Source organism: Vulpes vulpes, chromosome 10 (assembly GCF_048418805.1).
Source record: "Vulpes vulpes isolate BD-2025 chromosome 10, VulVul3, whole genome shotgun sequence".
Lineage (NCBI taxonomy): Eukaryota > Metazoa > Chordata > Mammalia > Carnivora > Canidae > Vulpes > Vulpes vulpes.
This window is the reverse complement of record NC_132789.1, coordinates 73492912-73518969: the sequence shown is the minus strand read 5'-3', so window position 1 is coordinate 73518969 and position 26058 is coordinate 73492912. Positions and strand designations below refer to the sequence as shown.

Below are 26058 nucleotides of genomic sequence, written 5' to 3'. Positions count from 1 at the left end.
TGTCCCTTAAACTGTCATTCATCTCTTCATTCATACAACATACTGAGTATCTACTCTATGTCAACCACTGGAAATAGAGATGAACAAGACAAAGTCTCTGACCTTATAGAACTTCATTTTTAGAAGAAGATAAGAAATGCCTTATCAGTTAAGAATATTTTCAATTACAAGAATTAGACACCTCACTTGCAATGGCTTAAACCCTTCTCAATGACACAAGGTCCAAAGGTAGGTGATTGCTGGTATCCGTGGCCATCAAGGACCCAAGGACTTTTTTCTGGATTTCTGCTCTGGTATCTTTAATATGTTGACTTTTTGCTATTATGTTTGTCACTCATAGTCCCAAGGGGGCCATGGCAGTGCCAGAATTCCACTTTCAGCATAGAAAGAAGGAAACAATAGAACAATAGTGTCTACCTTTTTTGTGAGGAAAGCAAAAGCCTCCTCCAAAACACATGAGAAGACGGACTTCCTTCTGTTTCATTGACAGGATGGTGACTGGAGAAAACAGGCATCTGGCATTCTTGCATTTGTTTGCAAACAGCAGGTAAGAAGGAGGCTGAGAATGGCTGTGGGTTAGCCCAGAAACGGTGCTCAAAACACATAACTGAACAAATAAATAAAATAAAACAAAATAAAAGAGTAGAAAGGATATAACCTCCTGCTCCTTAAGTATGGGTTGTGCATACTGACTTCCTTCTAAAGAGCACAATACCAAATGGGGGAGAGAAAAGAGTAATTTTATAGTGGAGAAACCTGACAAACATGACCTCAGCCAGATGATCGAATCAAATCAGATCGTAAATAATAAATCCTCGATATAATGTGATGAAAATGGAACCTTACCTCTACAGTCTTTCTCCCCAAAACATATAACCAAGTACAACCATGAGAAAAACATCAGACAAATTTCAGCTGAGAAACATTCTATATAATACCTGACCTGTACTTCTCAGAACTGTCACCAACAGTCACCAACAACATTATCACAGGGGCACCTGGGTAGCTCAGTTTGTTAAGGAACCGACTTGATTTTGCTCAGGTCATGATCTCAGGGGTTGTAAGACTGAGCCGTGCATCAGGCTCCATGCTCAGCAAGGCAGTGAATGGTCAAGATGTTCTCTCTCTCTCTCCCTCTTCCCCTTCCCACACTCTCTCTCAAAATGAATAAATAAAATCTTTTCAAAGGGGGAAGGGAGAAGAACATTATCACAGCCAAGAGGAGAACTAAACGTATGTACTCTGGTACCCTAGATGGGATCCTGGATGGGACACTGGGCTAAAACTAAAGAAATCTGAATAAGGTATGGTTTCATTCGTATAATGTGTCCATATTGGCTCATTTGTCATGACAAATGTTCCACACTAACATAAGATATTAGTAATAGGGGATATTGGGTGCAGAGGTGGGAGGGTGTGGGGACTTCCTGTAAGATCTTTGGGATTTCACTGTAAATCTACAATTGTTCTAGAAAATATAGCTTATTTTAAAAAATATAAGAAGGGCTATGAAGTAAGAAGGGTGGGAAGGGCTACTATAGATGGGATAGTCAGAGAAATCTCTGAGGACGTGATGCTGATACCAAAGCATCAAGTTAATAGAGTAATATTTCTGAAGATGCTTATCCTTGATTTACCTCTGACTTGGTTCTCCATTGCACTCTTCAGGCTGCTTGGGAGCATACAATTTGATTTGCTGGAAAAACCAGAATGATAATACTTCTGACTTTTTCAGGCATGCACTTGGCACTACTCTACAAGTCTTAACACTATTCACTCATCATCGCAACAGCTGTACCAGATTAATACCCCTGCAGATAAGGAAAGTGCAATGCAGAGAGGTTCGGTGATAACCCACTAAGTCACATACTATTAGACGTGGGAGTGGGCAGTGGCTGGGCTCCAGACTTCTTCAGGCTCTAGAGGAGAACCTGTTGCCTCCTTTTTGGAGGAGAAATCTTTGATAGGTATATGCTAAACTAAGAGAATGTTTAGAGGGAAAGGAGAAAATAGAATTGGGAAAATAAATGATTCTAAGCTTTCCGTGTAAATGGGTTCTGTGACTAAGTGGAAATTGATAATTGTGCTGGTTCCTTGAGAAATTGTCTTCTGGTATATCTCTATTCCAGGATTCACTTTTGTTATGGAATTTTTTCTTGGACCACTTAGGAGACGATACTTAGGATAAGATTGTTAATAAATAAAGCAGATGTTTTACACCCACACACATAACACACAAACCCCAAATGCTTAAGTAAGCTGGCAATGGGAAGAGTTGGGAGAAGGGCATTTCAGGCAGAAGGAACAGCAAATCAAGGGCCTGAAGGAGTTCCAGGGAGAGAGAAGGTTCACGAGGCTGAAGCAAAGCAAGTGAAAGGAAAACAGCAGGTCCTGAGGGTGGGCAGACAGCAGGACTGATGGAGCCTGGCCGGCAGACTGTAGCAAGGAGTGTGTCACCTCCTCAGGTCCACTTCTGGGTTTGGCAGCATGAGAATACAAGTAATATAATTGTATTAGTCTCCTATTGCTGCTCTGATGAATTACTACAAATTCAGCGGCGTGAAATAAGATCAATGATCATCTTAGAGTTCTATGGTGAGAAGCGTGACACGAATCTCACTGTGCTAAAATCAAGGTGTCACGGGGCTGTGATCCTTCTTCAGACTCTAGAGGAGAACCTGTTGCCTTGCCTTTTCCAGCTTCTAGAGGCTGCTGGCATTCAGGGGCCCCTTCCAACATCTTCAAATCAAGCAGTCCTGGCCCTCCACCCTCTGCTACCAGCATCTCACCTCCTTCTTTGACTCTGACTCTGCCTCTCCTGCAGAGTCTGCCTCTCTACTTTCATTACGAGAACCCTGGTGACTACATTGGGCCAAACCAGACAATCCAGGAGACTCTCCCCATCTCAAGACCCTTCCTTCAATCACCTCTGCAGAGTCCCTTTGTCATGTAAGGTAACACTCACAAGTTGCAAAAATTAGGATGGAACCTATTCAGGGGCCACTATTCAGCCTATAATAACAATAATAGCAACAACAGGACTATAGACATCAGATTGCTGACTTCCTGCTGACAAAATGCCCCAATTTTGCCAAGTTGAGCATTTTTAAAAAATCACCATATACCAATTACATTGGAAAGTCATCCACAGGTTTTAAACAGAGGAAAGGAAAAAAAAAAATAAACAGAGGAAAGGCATGAGGATGGGCACCACTTGCTATGGAGTCTCCTCTGTGAGGATGCTAGTGTCCCTGAGATGCTGGCCTGGCACGCTTGGGCAGAGCACAACTGCATCATGATAAGCAGTCATCCTGGATATAACCTAATTTACATTCTAAAAGTTTATTTTTAAAAAACCTTATCATCGAAATCTCAAGCAAATACAAAAGTAGAAAATATAATAAAGTCCCCCAATCCCATCACCCAGTTCCAACAATGATCAATACATATCACCTAGGTTTCCAGCAGCCTCCCTCTCCCACTGTATTATTTGAAGCAAATCCGCAGGCGTCATCATTTGATCATAAGCCAGAAAATGTTACCTTGGATATTGCAGAGAAAGTTGTGGGAAGAGGTAGTGGGAATGCAAAAGTAGAGGGCAGAGTGGAAGTGGACCAGTCAGATGACTTGGGGGTGAGACAGCAGATGTGGAAGAAAAAGAGATGTGGACACATTGGGCCCATATAGTGGCGGCAGAGTTAACAGTGATAGCCAGTGATCACCAAATTCTGTTTCCTCTTCTCCCTAGACGCACAGCAAGACTACATTTCCCAGACTCCCTTGCAGTTAAGTGGGGCCATATGACTGAGTCCAGGCTGATGGGGTTTAGTCAGATAGTATCTGCACCCCCTCCCTCCCTTCCTCGGACCTGAGACCTCCCCCAAAGCCTTCCACAGCCCTCTTCTCCAGGCTGAGAAGAAATTTGACAAGTGACACATGAAAGACCCTTCGTAAAGGGCAAGGGAGGCTAGAGAAAACTTGAGAGGAAATAGAATCCCTCTTGTTTCATTCACTTCAGTAATCTAAATGACCCCAACAGGTTGTGTGTGAGTAGGAAATTTGGTGACTCTGCTGAGTCTACAGAGGAAGGAAGATCTGTCCTACCATCAGGTTCTCCTGTTATGTTAGTGATTGTTTTGTTTAGTCTTTCTCAAGGACCATGTTGAGTGAGCCAAATTTCGCTTAAAGCCTTCTTCTCCCTTCGGGATCTGGCAGAGGCTGCCGGGTGTTTTGTCTGACTAGGCAAGTGTGATAGAGCCACTTCCAGTTTGAAACGTTTGAGAGAAACATCGTTTTTACAAGATTTCTGGATTAGTGAAAATCGATGTGAGCACACGACTTCAGTCAGTTGCTGCTGGAACCACCCTGAGGTGGTTTGTTGAGGGGAGCAAACCTCTGAAAGTCTGCTTTTATACTTTCCAGTCACTACCCACCCACCCCCCCTCAAAAAAGGCTCCAAACCCCAGCTATCCTAAAGGGAGTTAAGACTTCCTGAAGCAGCAAAGAATTGAGTGTTAGCTCCTTGACCAGGTTTGGATTACCTCCGAAGGCAACTGGGCCATCGTACGTGGCATATATTTTTAGAGTTAGACAGGGAGAAGGGGCGGGCGGCTGTAGGCTGTGCTGCGGCTGGGTGTGGTGGGAAGTCACCCTCCCTCTTTGGGGACAAAGTGTCCCACCCTAAGCCGGATAGTGACATATCATAGCTCAGCCTCCCAATTTCACCCACTGGCCTCTGTTTCCCATATAATCCAAGGTCAGAGAGACCCAAACCAACAGAGGTGACTCCACAGCCTCACAGGAAGCTAAAGCTGTGAGAAGAAGGATGTGCCACCCCGTGTACCTCCCCAAGGAGCTGTCTGTGCACTGGGCCAGGGCTGCTTCCGGGCCAGTGTCCAGGTCTGCTGCTGAGGGCCAGGTGGTGTTGGAGTTGGCCCACTACCCCTCCTCCATCACATTTTCCAGGAAGGGGTGGGTAGGGACGGGTGGTAGGTGGGGACATTGTCGGCAATGAATGTTGGTGTTTTTGAGTGGGAGCCAAAGCATTGTGTGTTTCAGGGGGTCTGGCAGACTGCCTCCACCTAGTGAGACACACATGACAAGACCGTCACCTCAGCCTATCGCAGAGTCGTGTGAACTTTGCAGGGTAGGGTGGACTCAGGGGTGAGTTCCACCAGGAGGGCCAAGCCTTTCTTCCCCCACCATCAATCTCCTAGCAACTGAAGCAAAGGGGCAGAACGATGAGCTTGATGAAGGGGGGGGGGGGGCGGTGTAGTACCAGTCTTGTCAATCAGTTCCAGGGGTTAGATGTTGACAGACAGTTCTCTTCTTTCTATTGTCTAGTACTTGAGTCTGGATCTTAGCTGAGGCAAGTGGGCATTAACAATGGTGGTCCAGGGGCATCTAGGTGGCTCAGAGGTTGAGCGTCTGCCTTTGGCTCAGGTCATGATCCCGGGGTCCTGGGATCGAGTCCCACATCAGTGCCTTGTGGGGAGCCTGCTTCTCCCTCTGCCTATGTCTCTGCCTCTCTCTGTGTGTCTCTCTCATGAATAATATATATATTTTAAACTAACGATGGTCCAGCTTGTAGCCAGGAGAGCACAATCAGGCTGTGGTACGTTCCTATTTATCAAACCCCTTCCCCACTATGCTTAGCCTCCCTCCTCACAGAGCCTTCAGTGGCCTGAGGATAACCCAGGAGAACAGAAGCAGGAGGAGAATGTCTAAGTCCAGAATGGCCAGCTTGTAACAGCTCTCTAGGAACTTTTCTACCAGAAGCGGGTCCTGCCGACACCGTCTTCTTCAGGAGCTGGGTTACGGTGGGATTGGCCTGAGCGGCCCCTTTTACATTCCCTCTAATCACAGCTTGTTTGCATTTGGAAGCTTCAAGGCCGCGGTTGCGGCCCACCTGGTGTACATCACAGGGGCAACTACTGCCACCAGACCTAGCATTTGTTACAAATTTGAGGCTTTTGGTATTTGAAGCTGCACAATCATTTAGGAGACTGAATATTCACGGGAGGGTGGTGGAGAGGGAGGCTGATGGGGTAGTGCGAGCCCCAGAGGAGACCATCCCGTTCGCTCTAAACTCGCAACCTGAGCATAGCCTGTAACCCTATCAGTTCAGAATTCCAGAGGCCTTCCCAGGTTACCAGATGGAGCAAATAAAAATACAGGCCCATCCCAGCCAATCTGAATTACAAATAAGGAATGAACACTTCTGTTTATCATACAATTACGTCCCAAAGATCGCATGGGATATACTTGTGTTTAAAATATATTTGTTCTTTATCTGAAATTCAAATTTGACAGGGCACCCTGTATTTTCCCTGACAAGTCTAACCCAGGTACAGGGTGCCTCCAGAAGCTTCTCCGAAAGACAGAAGTGAAAGGAAACTCTGTGAATGCCGGCTTATTTGATAATTAGCCTTTCAACCAGTTGAGAGGCTGTTGTGGACCTCCAGCAGGATTTACTGATGGAAAGAACAAAGGACTTAATGCAGAGAACCCTGAAAGGCCAGTTGTCACGGACCCAGCCAGAGGGACTCTGGCCAGAAAAGAAGTGTTGGTCCTTTTAGAAAAATGAAACCTTGAGGCCTTTTAGCTTTATCTCAGTGGCTAGCAGATGCCTCAGCCCTGAGCTGCCTCAGTCCACAACCCGGGCCAGCTGGGCTCAACTACTCTCTTTCCTTACCCTCCCCCACCACCTGCCTCAGGCTGTGGGGGGGCAGGCCCCAGCTACTCCCCTCGGGTGCCTCTCCTCTCTGCTCCATGGACCGTGTTCTCCTGAGCCTGGTCACCTGAGAATCTGGGCCACAACTTGGTAGGAAAGGCAACTTCCGTTTTGCACTGAGTTGAAAATCACACACCGTAAAACTCGCCACGTTAAAGGGGATGATTCTGCGGCTTTTAGTACAGTCCAGCTCCGAACCCTTCCATGGCCCCAAGGAAAACCCCAGAGAAGCCTTCCCGGGCAACTTACTCTTGCTTTCTTCAAAACACAGAGCGCTTTCTGGCCGGAGGCTGGAGTGAGGGAATAAGAGGAAGGAGGCGCTTTGCTCTCCCAGCCCAATCTCTGGCTTTTAGTTGGTTTGTAAAATGGAAGGTCTCACAATTAGCAGGCCCCAGGACAGGTGCGAGAGCCAAGTGGGGCCCTGGGTGACGGGAGAGGGTGCGACGTGGGTGCAGGCTTGGGCGGGAGGGCGTCGGAGAGGCCGCCAGGCTGTGAAACAACGTGCAGGGGGCCGTCGGCCCCAAAGGGTATACACCAGCTCCCAGACCACACTCTTGGGGGACAGAGTAAGGAAAGGGGCAGGACTGGGCCTGGGCTTCCGGGTTCAGCGGGAGCAAATGACTCACTTCGGGGAGGTGCCCGGCCTTCCCTTGGACCGTAGATACTTTGAGGTTTCCTGATTTACAGGAGTTAGTTCCTTCTCGAAGGAACCCTCAGCCCTCTCCACTCCAGAGAGACCAACCCTCCTTCTTAGAAAATCTGGTGCAACTGCATTTTTCGAGGCAACTGCTACTTCCTGCAGTGACTTGCAGCAGCTTTATCCTGCTGGTTCCAGCTTCCTTTATTCTTTTGCTGCCAACAGGGGTCCCCCGCTTAGCCCATCAGAAGCTTCCTCGCCTGGAACAGAGTCACAAGGGGAGCCCTTCGTTCAGGCCTTGGGCTCATGCCTCTTTTGGGAAAGGATACAAGAAAAAGAACCAACCAGGAGGACGGATCTTCTGAGACAGCTCAAGCTACCAGGGTGCATAGAACCGAACAGTCATCCACTTAACAAACCTGCCTTGATGGCGTGTTTGCACACGGCGCCGACTGGAGGGCGGCCGGCCCGCAGGTGTTGTGTTCTGTGTACCCAGCACCGCTCCGAACGCCTCACTGATGTTTGCTCATTGAAGTTCAGAAGTCCTGTGATTAGGAAAATGAGCTTGCTTTAGGGTGGGGTGTCCTCGTGGGGTTGGCCTTACGTCCAGGCCTTAACCAACACCCCAGCCATCATGAGGAGTTCAAATCCCTCCGTTCCCATATGCAGTATTCGCAGGACCCAGAGAAGTTGCAGGAGGGACCCCTGGGTGGCTTAGTGGTTGAGCATCTACCTTTGGCTCGGCATGATCCCAGGGCCCTGGGATTGAGTCCACATCAGGCTCCCCTCAGGGAGTCTGCTTCTCCCTCTGCCTATGTCTCTGCCTCTCTCTGTGTGTCTCTCATGAATAAATAAATTTTAAAAAAAGAAGTTGCAGGAATGACAGCAGAAAGTGGAAGAACAAATAGGTCTAACCTTCTGTGCACGGAGTCCACCCCACAAATATCTTTATCTCCCTCTCCCTTGTTTCCATGGGCCACAGTATTGAATCAGCTGCCCACTGTGTCCAGCCTATGGACACTGTGCTCAGGTATCATGGAAGTAACAATATTCGAGTAGATGCCCTAGATGACAGAACTGGGAGAAATCTCTTTGGCCCAAGTGGAAGGTAACCAATCATTCATCCTGGGTTTGGGGGATGAGAGGTATAATTATATTTTTTCCTAATAAAGATAACTTATTAAATTTAAGACAATACAAGTTGATTTTACACCGTTATGCAAATTCTTTCATACAAACACATTCCATACATTAGGAAAAAGTCTTTATTGTGCCGTAGTGGGGATCGGGAAATACAATCTCTGTGTTTTTCCTTCCAGACTGTATTTAAATTGAATCATGATCTCTCTCAATTACAATTCCATCTGAAATTATGTCTCACTTTCAAATGTACTCTTGAATGCTGCGTACTCTCACCTTGTTTCCTACTTTGGATGAGGGTGTAGATGCTGTGTGTGTGCATGTGTATGTGTGTATGAGAGAGAGAGAGAGAAGGATTGAGACCAAAGTCTTTCAAGGAAGGGTTAAAGAGTCTTGTGCAAATTAGCTCCTCTCCCATGGCGGGCACTGAGAATCACAGTGCTTAGAAGAAGTGGGATAATGAGGGAGTTGCTGCTTGTGGTATCCCTTCCCTGGTTAAGCTTCAGGAAAGGTGAAGAGACTAATTGGCTGGTCTGGCAAATGATTCAAGATGAGTCCAAAAGGAGGGGCTGGCTGCTGGTAGGAAGTGAATGGAAATTCACCTGCACGCTGGCCTTTCCGTGGTGGGTGCCTAGATGTAAAAAACAGAGAGAGCAAAGGCCCTTCTCTCCATCACCTGCCAAGAGGAAAGCAGAGAGGATCTGTCATTGCCTCCAGGGAACAGCCATTGCCATCATTTCAAGGTCACCTGAGGAGTGTGCCTTCATTGCAAACCCGTTATCATGAGCTTCATGGCTTCAGGGAGCGTCCAAACAGCACAACTAGGGAAGGGCCATGAGGGAGCAAAGGAGATGGAAATAATTGGTTGAAAATACTGGATGTGGGCACCCTCTAATCTGGGAGGACCGACGGTATTTGAGCAGGTTGTGCACTGCAGAATGCTAGGGGGTACCACTGACGTGGACCCAGCATTCCCTGAGGCTGACCCCGCACCTCCACTCCATCACCACCACCACAGCTGCAGCTCACAGCCCACACAATTCCTACTATTGACTTTTTGGAAACCGAGCCTCCCATTCAACTTCATTCTAAGCAAGAAGCATCACAGTGGCAATTACTGCTGCCCTGCATCCTCATTTCCTCAAAGGATTTGTAGTGCATGTTTTTCCCACATACTCACCTCAAGTATAGAAACCTCACAGATTCAAATTAACTTGGAGAGGGTGTAGCAAATAAGGAGAAAGGCAAGATAAGTTGGTAAAAAAAAATTCCGAATTCTTATAATGACACGAAAAATCTTTATGCTCGAATACATAGAGGGAATCAGTTAGGAGAGGGCTATAATTCTTTTTAAAAGAACACCTCAAAATAACTGTTATGATACTGTGAATTTACTAGCTTGCTCAACAAGAAGTCCCGTGGTAGGACAGAAACAAAGTTAGTTAATTCAATGCTTCAACAATGTCTAGAAAGATTTAACTTTTTTACAACTATCCTATGCCATTCTCACTTAGGTCAGCTTTGACCCTCTGGCTACCTTACCTCATGGTCACAAGATGGCAGCCATGGTTCCAGACATTCCACATAAATCCCACAACATTCTTTGGACAAACAGCCATTTCGTGTGTGTGTAGGTGTGAGTGTGTAAGGATGTGTGTTTTATCAGAGAGGAAATGCTTAGTCAGAAGCACTCCGTCTTAGAATACTAGTTAAGCGGCTAGAACGGAAAGTCTCAAAAATACGATGGTTTAAACAGGAAAGCTTGTTTATCTCTCATGTGCCAATCCCCACGTAACTAAGTCTATCTTGTTACCGTGCCATGCCCTAGAGTTGTGCGTTTGCTTCAAGCTGGATCACAAATATCAACTGCCAGTTTGAAGAAAGTGGAAAAGAGACACCGTGAACGACAATAGCAATCTCCTTATTAAAAACGTGCTCCGGAAATTAGACTCAACACTTTTTCTCACGGCTCGTGGACCAACACCGTCACATGGCCCCACCTTGCAGTAGGGGAGCCTGAGAAGTACAGTAGTAGTTGGGCATCTGCCTGGCTCACCCTGGAGGACTGCTGCTACTGAAAAGGCAAAATGAACAAGGGGGGGGGGGTCATGAATATTCGCCACCACACTCCCCATGTGGACTTCTGCTCATGTCTCATTGACCGGAATTACTTCCAGTGATCAGAGCTAAAGCACTCACCACAGGAGAAATGGAACCGCTGTCATTGGCTTTGACCAGGGTTTCTCCGTCTCAGCACCACTGACATCCTGGACTGGATGACTCTCCCTTGTGGGGAGCTTGCCCTGGGTTCTGTGGAATGTTCAGCAGCACCCCTGGGCTTTACCCACTGGATGTCAGTAGCACAACATGCCCCCTCTTAGGACATGTCCTATTAGGACGATGCCTCCAGACACTGCCGAATCACATTGACTTGAAACTCACTGGCTCAGATCCACTGGGATCTTACCACGGAGCAGTACCAAGGATGCCTCTTACCTGAGTCATGTGTGAAAGACATGGACACAGAATCAGAGCCATTCCCACTGGAGCAATGGGCTGGAAATAGCAACCCACAGCGTCTACTATTGTCAATAACACAGCTAATGTCAAACAACGTGCAAACAAATGAAGGTCCTGTTAGATCATCTTTAATGAAACTAGTTATTCCACCTATATCTGTCCCAAGAGCATACCTGATGCCAAAGCGTTCCAAGCACGTTCTTGGCTCTGGAAATACAGTAGTACGAAAGTACAAAAATCCCTGCTGGCAAATTGAATTTAAATTTTTAAAAAATGGGAAAAAATGCAAATTACTCTAAGAAAAAACAAACCACACCAAAATCCCTGCCTTTACGGATCTTGAATTTTAGCACATAGCTACCTAACAGTTCAGAGTTAGCCATAGAGGCAGAGTTACCTTTAGAGGGTAGTATCAGAATCAAACTTTCCTGCACCCAGATTCTGGTTCTACCACTTATTAGGTATGTGACCCTGGGCAAGTTACTTTCAACTTTTTTTTCTTCTCTATTTTTCATCGTTCTCATCTCATAAGTGAAGAGAATAATAATACTACCCACCTCTTAGCCCAGCACCTAACAGCTAATACTCTAAACAAGTATTAGCTGTGTTCTAGCAAATGAGCCCTGGACTAGGAGTCAGGAGTTTTTCATTCAACAAATGTTTGTTGAGCATCTACTAGGTGCCAAACTCAGTTCTAGATACTGGGCATTCAGAGAGTCAGATAGCTGAAACATATCCTCTGTCCTTAAAGGACCTTCCAGGTTCAATACTTAGTGGGGGTGTCCTTAGGGTGTGTGAGGGAGGGGGGTGAGAGGATGAACAGAACTTGGGTGTAGGTCCTGGTTTAATCTGGCAGTTTTCTTTCTAGCACCTGGATCAATGCCTGGCACATGGAAGGTATTCAACAAAATATTTGTTAAATGAGGAAATGAATGAATGTCTCTATATAGTGGGAACCAAAATCCTGACTCTCAGAAATGTTTTGTAAGCTTAGAAAGTCGTGTGTAAATATCAGTGAAGTCAGAAACCTTGATAGTCATTGACCATTATCAAAATAAGTTATTTATATGCAAACTGAAAATATCAAAACTTTTTCAAGTACTTGGAAGCCATTTGACTTTTTAAATAGATTGAAAAATCTTCCTTATATTATTTCCCTAGTAAATTCTTTCCCACAGTAACTGGAAAAGTAACCTTTAAACCAGCTCGTATCTAAATCATGCCAAACATGGACAAAATCCAAATGAATAGGATTTCACTACATAATTTACTCGGATTTAAAATGGTTTAAAAGTTATCATGTTAAATTCATTGACTTCATCCATAAAAATACATCCAAATGAGCTTAGAACTTGTTTTGGCTGGAGAGGTGGAAACGGAGAGTAATAACAAATGACACTCTACAAATTCTAAAAATTATTAGTGACAAAATTGGGTCTGTTCTTCCAATTCGCTTGTAATTATTTTACTCTGATTTTTATTTTTTTTCTTTAGAGAGTCAAGCTGTTTCCACTTAGATTACCTCTAAGTCTTCAAATGTAGCTACATTTAATATAAATCAGGGGGCAATTGTGAAGTTTGAGTAAACACAGAGGACCAAATTACTGTCATGCTGGAGGTGGGGGGGGGGGGGCGGGGAGGAAGGCTGTGGGGACTGTTATCACATGCCTCATTTCTCTAAAATATTTTATTTCAATCTAGACATTCAAAAGGTAAAGTGTTGAATGCCTGGGGGCAGAGATGGAAAAAGTGAAGGTAAGTTTTACAGAGAACTAAAGTTGGCAGGAAATTGCACAATGAGATTCAGCTTGAAAATACACATTTATTTACCAAGAAGGAAACTATGAAAAGATCAAAGTACCCATTCCCCCTTGCACATTCCCCCAATTGAGTCTGGGTATGACATGCAAGATTCAGGTAACCACTACCCCATACGCTATATTAAAACTTGGGGCACTTTCAATTTTCCCCTTGCTAGTTTGCTTGAAATATGGGTCACTGCCCCAAGGTGCATGGTGGTACTCAGCTTACAGTTTTGGCCAATGAGGTAGGCTTTTGCATGCATGGGTAACTGCATTTCTTTTTATACCCTATAATCCATTTATATATGTTTTTTCCATTAAAAGGATGTCTTGAAATAAGAAGCATAAGTCATTCAAAGCATTTTTACATATTCAAGACAAAGAAAAAGCTAGAACAAGAGTTGAGAACCTAAAAAAAAGTGGGTCTAATGGAGGTCTTTTCTCATTAAAACAGCTGTTACTATTGTCTGCTGGCCTCAAAGATGGAGTGAGGAAACCATTGTGAATCTTTTTTAGGGACAAAAGTCTTTTTTTTCTTTTTAAGATTTTTATTTGTTAATTTGACAGTGAGAGAGAGGACAAGCAAAGGAGAGAGGCAGGGAGAGGCAGAGGGAGAAGCAGGCACCCCACTCAGTAGGGAGCCCAAAGAAGGGCTCAATCCTAGGACCCCGGGATCATGACTTGAGCCAAAGGCAAATGCTTAACTGACTAAGCCCCCCAGAAGCCCTTTACAAAGTCTTGTAAAGAATTCTTTGCCATCAGAGCTTAGTGTACCTAAGAGGCACCTTTGGGAAATCAGCCCAACCCACAGCCCAGCCTCTGTGGCCACTTCTTCTTGGGTGGCTTCTTCATGACTCCAGCTCTTCTTGGTCTTCAGTGACACCTCTTTCCCCCATGGCCTCAGATCTCAGGATGGTATTGGATTCTTGCTGTTGTTGATCTCTTGATTCTTCTCCATCCCTTTTTTATACCCTTTACCTCCATGGGTAAAACCATTACAGAAAGTCTATACATGTGCCACTTGCTTCCCCAACAACCACACTCCTTGTAGTATTTCCTGTGGCTAAAAAAAGCACCACAAAGTGGGCGGCTTTAAAAAATGTACTCTGGAAATCAGAAGTCCAAAATGACTTCACCTTGGCTAAAGCCAAGGTGTCAGCTAGGCTTCATTCTCCTGGAGGCTCTTGAGGAGAATTTTCCAGCTTCTAGATGGAGCCACATTCCTTGGTTCCTAGCCCCTTCCTCACTCTTCAAAGCCAGCAGTGTAGCATCTTCAAATCTCTCTTCCTTTGACCTCTGCTTCTGTCACCATCTTGGCTTCTCTGACTCTCTCTCCTGACTCCCTCTTTCCCATATAAGGTCCCCTAAGTGTAGCTTGGAGACCAAAGCTTGGGTACCCAAATAATCCAGGATAATCTCTCCATCTCAAGGTCCTTCTTTTATGGAATCCCTTTGTCATGCAATGTACTCACAGATCCAGGGATGGGGACATGGACTTGGGTGTCATTGAAAGCGTTTAGAAGACATGTCTGTCTACCACATCTTCCTTCAGAAAGGCAAAGGATTCTTCTGTTTCCTTTCCAAACACGCTGCTCTCCCCACACTCTGTTTTACCCACCTCCTTCATAGCATTCCATCGAATTTCATCTGCCCCATTTCCCACTCTATCTCAACCCTGACAGGTCGGACAGGATGAGGAATTAACTAGCACCAAGACTTCCGTGGTGATGATGGATTTTTGTGTTGCTCCTCTCACATTGTGTTTACATTTTAACCAGATCTCTACTCCCTCAAAGAAAGGAATGATCATGGGGTTTCCAGTTATTCAGTGAAAAGATTAGACAATTGGTATTTCAGAGCTCATTTGACTGTCCTTCAAAGCTCAATACAAGGGGTGGTCTTGCCTGGAGATTATGAATTTTGGGAGGAACAAGGTCTTATTATACAGTTAGTAGCTAAGTTTGGGTGCTGGCTTGTTATTGCACAGTCAGCTTGGGCTCTGGATTCAAATCCTACCAGAGTTAAAATCCACTTGCTGTCACTTATTACCATTGTGATTTTGCACACATTACTTAACCTCTCCATACTAGTTAGAGAACAGGCTAAGGTGCTGTAACAAAGACACTCCAAAATATGGTGATTTCAACAAGACAGAGGTTGATTTCGTATTCACATAATAATCTAAAGATATATTTAGGGCAGGCACGTACATTGCTTTGTCCCATAAGCACATCCAGGGACCGGGTTGCCTCTATGTTGCTCGGCTCGTCCTCATCCTGTGATCCTTGCTTTCATGGTCAAAGCCAGCTCACTACAGCCCCATCCTTGGAGCAAGGAAAAGAGGACATAGAGAGCAAGCAGCGTCCTTTGAAGGATGGGACACTAAAATTGCAGATCCCATTTCTCCTCACATACAACTGAGTCATGTGGCTGCACTGAACTACAAGGGAGCCTGAGAAACACAGCCATTCTTGGACATCCCCAGGTCCATCCAAAATTCATTAGCTTCAATTACTTAAAGATAAAAAGAGAAGATAGAAATTAGGGAACAATTAGGAGGCTCTGCTACATTGTCGGCAGCTTAGTTTTGTCATCTACAAAATGAGAGCAGAGTTTTGATGATTAAGTGTAATACACAGAGAGGGATCTGAATTGTGTGCAGCACACAGTAAGTGCTCAATAAATGCTAGTGTATGTCACAGTACCATACGCCTCCCCCTCCCCTGCCATGTTTGGGTCCTAATGTCTGCTCCAAGGTAAAGACAGACCGTGAACAATCTTAGAATGTTGGAGGCTCATTCCTCCGAGTGTTGTGGTGCTGGGTGTGGATGGATGGGCTGAAGGTGCACCATCTGGCATCCACACGGAGCCTGGCCCTGAGGTACTGAACAATGTGAGCTGTGATGAATGAATCTCTTTATGAACAAGAAGCAGGCTCAGCCTGGAGAGTAGAGTAAGGAAAGAGAGGAGCCAAAGGAAAAATGAGGAGAAGGACAGGAATACAATGGAGGGAAAGCAGGGGCGCCAGCACAGCACTTTTGTGTGAATTTGAAAAAAAGATTCCCCTTCTTCAAGACATGTTACTGCCGTCTGCCTCAACATCATCGTAATATACAAATCTACGCTATGATATGAATTGACAGTCCCTAGAGTTGTTCAGCCATAACCTAGAAAAGCCATATAAAGGCCGAGGGATGGGAGGATAATAGGAAATAAGAAAGAAGTGTGAGAACGGAGATTAGAAATAAAAGTGGTATTATGAACTGAATTGTATTTTCCCCAAATTCATAGGTTGAAGTCCTAATACCCAATGTGACTGCATTTTTGAGAAAAGGCCTGTAAAGGAAATAATTAAGGGTAAATGAAATCAAAAGGGTAGGGCTCTAGTCTAATATGACACGTGACCATATAAGAAGAGAAAGAAACAGCAAAGCTCTTTCTCTGCGTGTGCACAGAAAACCATGTGAGGATACAGCAAGAAGGTAACCATCGACAAGCCAAGAGATGGGCCTCACCAGAAACAAACCCTGCAGATACACCTTGATCTTGAACATCTAGCCTCCAACCCTGTAAGAAAATGTCTATTGTTTAAGTCACCTCGTCTTTTGTAGGATAGTCCTAGCCGACTAATGCAGTGAGGAAGAGAGGAAAGGTTCATCACGAGAGAGGGCAGAGATTAGGGGAGAGGAGGAGCAGGAGAGAGAAGGGGTTCGGTTCTTCAGCAGGAAGTTGCACTGACCCTGATGTAATCTGGTGGCTTGATTAGTGAGGCACTGCTGCCACCTGGTGGCAATGTGCTCAATCCGGTTATTCATTCAACAAACCTCTCTCGAGCACCTGCTCTGGGCAAGGAAGGGTGCTAAGCAGAGGGAATAATATTAGTAAGCGTTGATTAACACCTACTATGTGTTGAGCTCTGTCCTACGTGCTTTACATAGGATGAAATCATTTTAAAAATGATTAAAGCTTCACCACAACCTGCCCCAATCATATAGCAATATGATTATTCTATTTTACAGAGGGGGAAACTGAGGATACTGAGAAATTCAGTAAGTTGACCAAGAACCTACAGCTCATACGTGAGAAAGTGAGAGCTTGAACCAGGAATTCTGGCTCCAGAACCCTTTACAGACATGTTTCCCGCCCTTACAGTTTCTTCCTAATAAGAGGTAAATAACCAGTTTAGGGGAATTGTGTAAAATACTAATAATTTGAAATGACAGCATACTGCTTTATTTATTTATTTTTTTTATGGATTCTGTTTTGGAATTACAATCAAGAATACTCCACTTTAGCTAAAAGAGACCACACTCAACTGACTCATAGTTAGGGCATGGGTTAGTCACAGGCCCAGACCGGAAGGGTTTTAAAAAATAGAAAGCCCACATTCCACAGGAGCTATTTCAGCAAGAGAGAGAGGGACGGATGGAGAAATAAGTGGAAGAGGCGAAGCAGGAGAGAGGAGGGAGAAAGAAACTATAGCGCTGTGCTATCCAGTACAGTGGCCACTAGTTCTTGTTTAAATTTTCATTTTAACTAATTAAAGGACATTAAATTAAGAATTCAATTCCTTGGGGTGCTTAGGTGGTTCAGCCGGTTGGGCATCCGACTCTTGATTTTTGACTCACATCATAATAGGGTCCTAGGATCGAGCCCCGTGTCAGACTCCACACTCAGCAGGGAGTCTGCTTGAGATTCTCTCCCTCTTCCTCTGCCCCGCCCCACTCAGGTACATAAATAAATCTTTAAAAATTGAATTCCTCAATTGCACTAGCCATCAGTTCATCCCAAGTGCTCAGCAGCCACTGCGGCTAGCACTACCACAGTGGACTACTTACAGAACATCCTCATCATGACAGAGCAATCCATCTGTCCTGCTGCAGATCCTTTATTCTAGAGAATGGGGTCTTCTCCGTGGCTGATTCGGGCATAGGTCACCCAGAATCCATCTTGCAGCTGGCAGTCTGCAGGTCAGTGACAAAGCAGAAGAGCAAACATACAGTAATTCCACAGCAAAGCAGATGGTGCCCCTCTTTCCCTCTGATCTGTCCTGGGGCAGGCTGAGAGGGAAGATGTTGAACCTAAGTGGGAGTTGGCTCTTTTTTTAGGTGAGGTGATGGGAAGCAAAGAGGGGTCTTCTTCCTCTCTTCCGCTGGGTCCTGGAGTGGGTCGTAGGGTGCCGTTGCACATACATAACTTCCCACCATCTCCTACTGGGGTGTCCTCTTGGCTGGTGGTTAGATAACCAAGGAAAACTTCACCTCCCAGTCTCCATTTTACTCGGGGGCTTTGCCTTTAGCCTATGCTCCATTCCATTGTCCAGGAGCTGCCTGTCACCACATACTGAGTCGTCTGAGCCTCTGCACTCCTGGTCCTGTCCCTAGGATCTAGGAAGATCCAAATGTGTTGTTTAATAAAAGCTCTTGTTCTGTGTGACGATCATGCTTACTGGCTTTACGTGAGCCTCTGATTATCTAACATTAACCTTTCAGCTGTGATAAACTGGCAGCAGTGGGGGATTTAGACAGGCAATAGCCACCTAGGAATATTAAATTAATCTAGTTGGCTGCTAAGAAGTTAACTAAAACATACAGACCCAGAAACACAGACTGGGGTAGCACTCAAGCTTTAATGTGACTACTGCTCCACCCCACTCTGTACCATTGCGGAATTCATTTGGTCTCGTGTCTGTCCCATTCCTTCAGTCTCACTCTTCAACCCAAGTCCCTTGATTACATCTCGTACCAGCTAAGTCATTGGCCTCCATAAAGATGTCCCTGCTCTAGGCACAGGTCCTCCAAAACACTCTTCAGCTATTCAACAAATATTTATTGAGCATCTGCTGCTTCCCAAAGGATTGTGGTCTAGTCCACACTGGTATTGTGAAATAGCTGTAGGTACAGAGTAGAACATAGCTACTGGTTCATATTCCTATGGATGCCAATGATAGGAAACTCCCACTGGCATAAGCCAACAAAGGGCATTCATTAGCCAATCAAGTCCAAAAGTATGGTGCAGTGTGACCCAAAGGCTCAAACAATGTTACCAGCCAACTCTCACCCTCATTCCTTTCTCCAGATCCTCAGTTTGGCTCTCTCCTCAGGGACACAGTGACAACAGAAGGCTTCCAGCAGCTCCAGACTTACAAGGGAATCATGTGTGTCTCTCCATGAGCTCCCATCATGTCCCAGGATTCACTCTCATTAGCCAAACCTGGCTCTCCTGGTCACCTCTGAACTGTGGCCTGAAGGAAGGCTCTGATCTGGCTGGTCTCAGGTTACTTGGAGCACCTCTGACATCGGGGAGGGGGAGCCACAGAACTGGTGACAGAGAATGAATGTAGACAAGAAGCCGGGGAGATTTAAAAGCAGCAGATATCTCAGACTGAATAAAACATAGTAAGAATGGGAAGAAACAGGTGTGTGCCCACGTCTGCAGGAAGGGTTCACAGCAGAGAGTAAACCTGAGCAGACTCTTAGAAAGAAAGGGACAGGAATTTGCTGGTCAGGCAGGAGAAGGCGTGAGAATGGGAGGGAGGGGATCCCAGTGGTAAGAATGGCCTGTGTGATCACAAAAGAGAATGACCTATGTGCCCATCTTTTTATACCCAGCAAAGAGCCTGATTCAAGGCCAGGCTCTGCAGCTCTAGGGCCTGGTCTGAACCCCAATTCTGAAACTTACTAGCTGGTAATCTTGGCTAGTTACTTAGTCTCAGGTTGCTTTATAACTTAGGCAACCTGGAATTTAACCAGGACAAGACTTGTGCCTCAGTTTCCCCAACTGCAAAATGGGAAAAGTAATAGTACCTACCTTACAGGGTTGCTGTCAGGATTAATAGAAATGTGTAAAATAATAAAAGTCAGCTATGACAAGCCCACAGCTAACATAATACTCAATGATGAAATGCCAAAAACTTTTCCTTTAAGATCAGGAACAAGATTGCCCACTCTCACTACTTTTATTCAACATGGTATCAGAATTCATATTGTTAAAATCTCCATACTATCCAAGGCAAGCTACAGATTCAATGCAATCCCCACCAAAATTCCAATGGTATTTTTCACAGATATAGAACAAACTATTCTAAAATTTATATGGAGTCACAGAAGAACCCAAATAGCCAAAACAATCTTTAGAAAGAGAAACAAAGCTGGAAGCAACATGTTCCCTATTGCAAACCATATTACGAGGCTATAGCAATCAAAGTAGTATGGCTCTGGCATGAAAACAGACACACAGATCAATGGGACAGAATAAAGACCCCCAAAATAAAACCAAGTATATATGGTCAATTAATTTAGGTCAAAGGGGCCTAGAATATACAATAGGGGAAAGGACAGTCTCTTCAATAAATAGTATTGGGAAAACTGAACAGCCACCTGCAAAAGAATGAAACTAGATCACCATCTCATACCATATATTATACCAAAAATTAACTCAAAATGAATTAAATACTTGAATGTAAGATCTGAAACCATAAACTCCTAGAAGAAAATATAGGCAGGAAGCTCCTTGACATCAGCCTTGGTGATTATTTTCTTTTAATATGACACCAAAGACAAAGGCAACAAAAGCAAATAAATAAATGAGACTACATCAAACTATAAAGTTTCTGCACAGCAAAGGAAACCATCACCAAAATGAAACGGCACTCTACCAGATAGGAGAAAATATTTTCAAATCACATATTTAATAAGAGGTTAATATCTAAAATATATAAAAAATGCATATGGCACAACAGCAAAAAAAAAAAAAAAATCATTAAAAAATGGGCAAAGGATCCGAATACACATTTTTCCAAAGAGGTCATACAGATGGCAACAGACACATGAAAAGATGCTCAACATCACTCATCATCAGAGAAATGCAAAACAAAAGCAAATTCAAATGCACACCAAAATCACAAGGAGCTATCACCTCACAACTATCAGAATGGCTAGCATCAAAAAGACAAGAAAGAACAAGTGCTGGTGAGGATGTAGAGAAAAAGAAACCCTTGAGCACCGTTGGTGGGGGTGCAAGTATGACGCAACCACTATAGAACACTGCATGGAAGTTCCTCAAAAAAACTAGAACTACCATATAGTCATTCTCTTTTCTTCCTTGGCTGCTTGAAGCTTAGCCACCATCATGACTGACACAGTAACTATCCGTACCCAGCAGCTCATGGCCAACCGACAACTTCAGAGGGAACAAATATTCATTGACGTTCTTCACCCCAGAAAGCCAACAGTACCTGAGACAGATATTCGGGAAAAACTAGCCAAAATGGACAAGACCACAACAGACGTCATCTTTGTGTTAGGATTCAGAACCTATCTGGGCGGTGGCAAGACAACTAGCTTTGGCATGATTTATGATTCATTGGCTTATGCAAAGAAAAATGAACTCAAACATAGACTTTCGAGACATGGCCTGTGTGAGCAGAAAAAGACCTCAAGAACACAGAAAAGGAATGCAGGAACAGAATGAAGAAGGCCAGGGGGACTGCAAAAGCCAGTGTTGGTGCTGGCAACAAATGAGCTGGAGATTGGACAACAGAAGGAGTAAAGATTCTGCAGTGACTTTACCTGTGGTGATTGTGCAGATTTTTCCTGAGAGGATTAATAAAATAAGAACTTAAAGAGAGAAAGAGAGAGAGAGAGAGAGAGAGAGAGAGAGAACCATCATATGATTCAGCAATTCCACTTCTGGGTATTTATCCAAGGAAAATGAAAACACCAACTCAAAAAGATATAGGCACCCCCGTGTGCATTAAAGCATTATTTTCAACAGCCTGGATATGGAAACCACTGAACTGTCCATCAGTGGAAGGATGGATAAAGAAAATGTAGGGTGTGTGTGTGTGTGTGTGCGCGTGTGTATAATTCAGTCATAAAAAAAGTAAAATCTTGCCATTTGCAACAACAGAGATGGACCTTGAAGATAAGTGCAATAAGTCAAGCAGAGAAAGATAATTGCATATCATATGACCACACTTATATATGGAATAAAAAAAAAAAACCCAAGCTTATAGTTACAGGGAACAGATTAGTGGCTGCCAGAGGTGGGGGTAGGGGGTGGGGCGGGGAACAAAATACATGAAGAGGGTCAAAAGGTATAAACGCCTAGTTATAAAATAAATAAGTTATGGGAATATAATACACAGCATGGTGACTATAGTTAATAATACTGTATTGCATATTTTAAATTTGCTAAAAGAGTACATCTTAAAAGTTCTCATCACAAGAAAAACATCTGTTAACTACGTGGGGTGACAGATGTTAACTAGACTAATTGTGGTGATCATTTCACAATATACACAAATATCAAGTCTTTATGTTGTGCACCTGAAATGCATTAAATGTTATTTGTTGATCATACCTCAAACTTTAAAAAAAAGTTTTAAAATGCGTTACTATGTCTAAAGCACCTAGAATAGGGCCTGTCACATAAAAAATGCTAAAATGAATTATTAAAGACAACAAAACTGTGCTATCCCTAGTTTAAAATAATGACCTACAATTTAGTGTAACTACAGATTTGGTTAATGAAAAAAATGACAACAAAAGAACAACAAAACTTTACCTTGCTCATGATCATTTATACAGATAACATTATATATCATGTAGAGTCCCGTTCCTACTCATCCATAAGTCACCCTCTATCCAGTCATGCTGTTTGCAAGATGTTATCCCACAGTTCACAGTTTATAGGAAAAGTAGTTTCTCTTTCTGGCTTTTGTTTCCTAAGGTCTAATATTGCAAACTTATTTTAGCATAATGTTGCTCAGTTTAGCCCACCCAAGCCTCATGACAACCTGACCCAAACAACCAGGAAGAGAGAAACTGAACAGGATGTACACACAACCCACTCTACGTTGAGATCATTTTGTAAATGTTAGGCTCTGAAATTGGGTCAATGGTCTTGTTATTCCTAGTCTCCATGTGACATTTTCTTAATTAATTAATTAACATGTGCATGTGAGGGACTTTGGCCAGATAGGCTCATTGTATTTCATTCCTTGGAAACCCTCCAACCTCCACCCGTAAGAAACAATGACTTTTGAAGTGGTCTAAGCAAAAGGAAATATATCTTATTTGCAACATTTCATGCAGTGGGGTAAAGAAAGGAAGTTAGAAAAAGGGATGTGGTAAGATCAGGGTACAAGGCTATGCTCAAAAAGGATGTGCTCTGGGGTCACCCTCCCCAGGTTTAAACCCCAGCTCTGCTAGTTCCAAGCTAGTGACTTGAGCAAATTTCTGATAAGAACCTTGGTTTCTTCCTTTGCAAAATGGGGGTGATAACAATGCCAACCTCATGATAGTAGCCAGCCCCCAACAAGGCTTCCAATGTCCTCTACCTCCTGGGACTCATGTCTTTGTGTTTCCCTCCTGTGGTATCAGGATTGGTCTGTGTGACTGATCAATTATGGCAGAAGTGATGGGATGTTCACCTTCAAGGCTCAATGAAAGCTGGAAAGATAACTTTCCAGGGGCTGCTATTTCTTCCACTTCTAGGGACAGAAAACCTTAATAAATCCTTGTCCTGATTACTAGGCCAGGAAGGAATGGACAACCCTAGTGCCCAGAGGCATCTCAGATAAAATGTGATGGATTCAGTCTTTGGAAATACATCTGGGTGTTCATGAAGTGTCAGGGTTTTTTTTTTGTGTGTGTGTGTGTTTTTTTTTTTTTTTTTTCTGAATTTGCCTTTGGTATCTGACTATGCTCTTAGCCATCAATGTCTTTGAAATTACTATCCCTTTCAATTATCCATCCAAACTTCCCAAGTGGGAAAGACACATGCATACAGCAATCATTTGGTACAGGCAGAAAATATTAACTCTCTAATTTTATTGATGTAAGTGGCCTGCTTCACAGATACAGCTTGTGAGATGTAACCATAGGTGACTATAATTTGTTCTTCTACTGTCCCTTTAACTTTTCTCAGTGGACTGGCATTTCCTTCACCCCAGATCAAAGCCCTCTGCAGGCTCATGATTTTTTCTGGGCACTCAGGTAATTTTCAAAGTTTGATGGTCATGTTTCATAAATTGCAGCCTCAATGCATAACTTATGTAAATGTAAGTGCAAGTGAGCAAAGAAAAATAGCAGAACTAATGCTTCTCTTCCAAGACAAGGTGTCCACATTGATCCAACAAACAGAATGAAACAGTAATGATCAAATCAAATCTGACAGGAAGGTAGCCCCCTGCCATGAAAAGCAAAATTATTAAGATGGTTATTTAAAATTAAGGATTTGGAAAAAATAAATAAATAAAATAAAATTAAGGATTTGGGATCCCTGGGTGGCGCAGCGGTTTGGCGCCTGCCTTTGGCCCAGGGCGCGATCCTGGAGACCCAGGATCGAATCCCACATCGGGCTCCCGGTGCATGGAGCCTGCTTCTCCCTCTGCCTATGTCTCTGCATCTCTCTCTCTCTCTGTGACTATCATAAATTTAAAAAAAAAATTAAATTAAATTAAAAAATAAATAAAAAATAAAATTAAGGATTTATACCATCATTGACAATGACCCTTCCTCTCAATGTAGTTTGCGCCATGCAATATTCATTAATTATATTACTACACAGTACAGAATTCACAAACAAGTAAAAAAAAAAACACCCACATTTATTGAGGGTATACCCTCAATTTTTATTGGTATCGGTTAGCAATAAAAAAAGAGACCCCTGCTTTATGCTTCCATGCAAGCCTTGCTGCTTCCAGAAAGATGCCCACAGACCTCTGCATTGAACTCCAACAGCATCTGTGGATGGGTCCACATCAATCCCCTTTAATTATTCAGTTTCCCAGTCGGATCTCTAATGGTTTCATTTTATGGCCTCACTTGCCCTATAAGGTTATGAACTTTTCAAGGACAAGCCAACATCCATGCTGCTTGCCACCTGTGAAAGGGGTCTGATAATACCACAGAAGTGTATCTATGCCAGCCAGGAATACTATTTCCTTTTGGCCTAGGATTGGGGATTTATAGAGTTATCCTAGCCCAAGGAAGACAGAGAGTGGGTGGGACAGAGAGTGGGAAAGAAAGCATTTTTTTAAAACTCAGAAGTATCTGGAAGATTAGCTCTGTTTGATTCCTTAAAGAGCAGAAAGAAAAGCCAAAGCTATCACAAAATATCACTTAATTTCTCATTTCTTATTGTTCTAGTTCAATGATTCTTCTTGGAAATAAAGAGGAAGTATTTGAGTAGTGAGAATTGCAAAATTCTGGGAATCCAAGCTCTCTTCAACAAAGCAATACCTCAGTCCACTCCATTCCTGCCCCCACCCCCACCCCCACCCCAGGGCATCTTTCTTCTCCATAATCCCTCCCTCCTTTGTTCATCCTCCCTCCCCTTCCTTCTTTGATTCCCCTTCCCACCTACTGAGGCCCCACAATACATTTGTCCTGTAAGAAAGTTAAAGAACAATAAGGTAGGCCCAGGAAAAGCTTGCCATTTCAACTCCTTTGGGAACAGAGAGGTTAAAAGAAACAGATGCAAACCAACTGGAAGGGCAAGGTGTACACATGGTTAATTCTCCTTATTTATAGCAATTACTCTATAAAGTCGCTGTGAGCACTGAATTAGTTAGTGAGTCCTGAACCACTGCTCCCAGGGGAAACACAGTAGGGTTCTGAGAACTTTTGGTTGTACTTTCCAGTCAATACGTCTCTTTTTTTTTTGTTTTTTGTTTTTTTAATATTTTATTTATTTATTCATGAGAGACACTGAGAGAGAGGCAGAGACACAGGCAGAGGGAGAAGCAGGCTCCTTGTGGGGAGCCGGATGTAGGATTTGATCCTAGGACCCAAGATCACGACCTGAGCTGAAGGCAGACGCTCTATCACTGAGCCACCTGGGTGCCCCAATACGTGATCTTATTTTATGTGTGTGTCTGTCCAAGGATACCTTACTTAATATACAGTTGATTCACGATCGTCACACTCATGCCCACAGCATGAGGAGTCATGCCTGAACGAAACGTATCTAACACAGGTGCGTTCTTTCTCCATGGGGCACATCACAGCCTTCCTGTGCTTAGGAACATGAAACAGCATCTGAGCGTTGCTTGGAGGACATTTTAAAAGCAAAATAAATGACCAACAGAAAGCACAAAAATGTGAAAAACAGGACACTAAATAGATCCCAAAAAGGACATTTTTTTCCAGTCTAAGACTCAGATACAAGAAGGCTCAGCTTTGTGTTGTTCAACCCCAGCTGAGAAGGGGAGCCTCAGG

At 43.8% G+C, this 26058-nt stretch overlaps 1 long non-coding RNA gene and 1 pseudogene across 1 annotated transcript in view; one reads left to right on the top strand and one right to left on the bottom strand.

The window, feature by feature from the left end:
* The window catches only part of LOC112930724 (uncharacterized), a 116127-nt gene that overhangs the window by 84821 nt on the left and 5248 nt on the right, over positions 1-26058 (bottom strand). The gene's annotated exons all lie outside the window — the stretch shown is intronic.
* On the top strand, positions 20963-21304 carry LOC112930728 (small ribosomal subunit protein eS24 pseudogene; annotated as a pseudogene).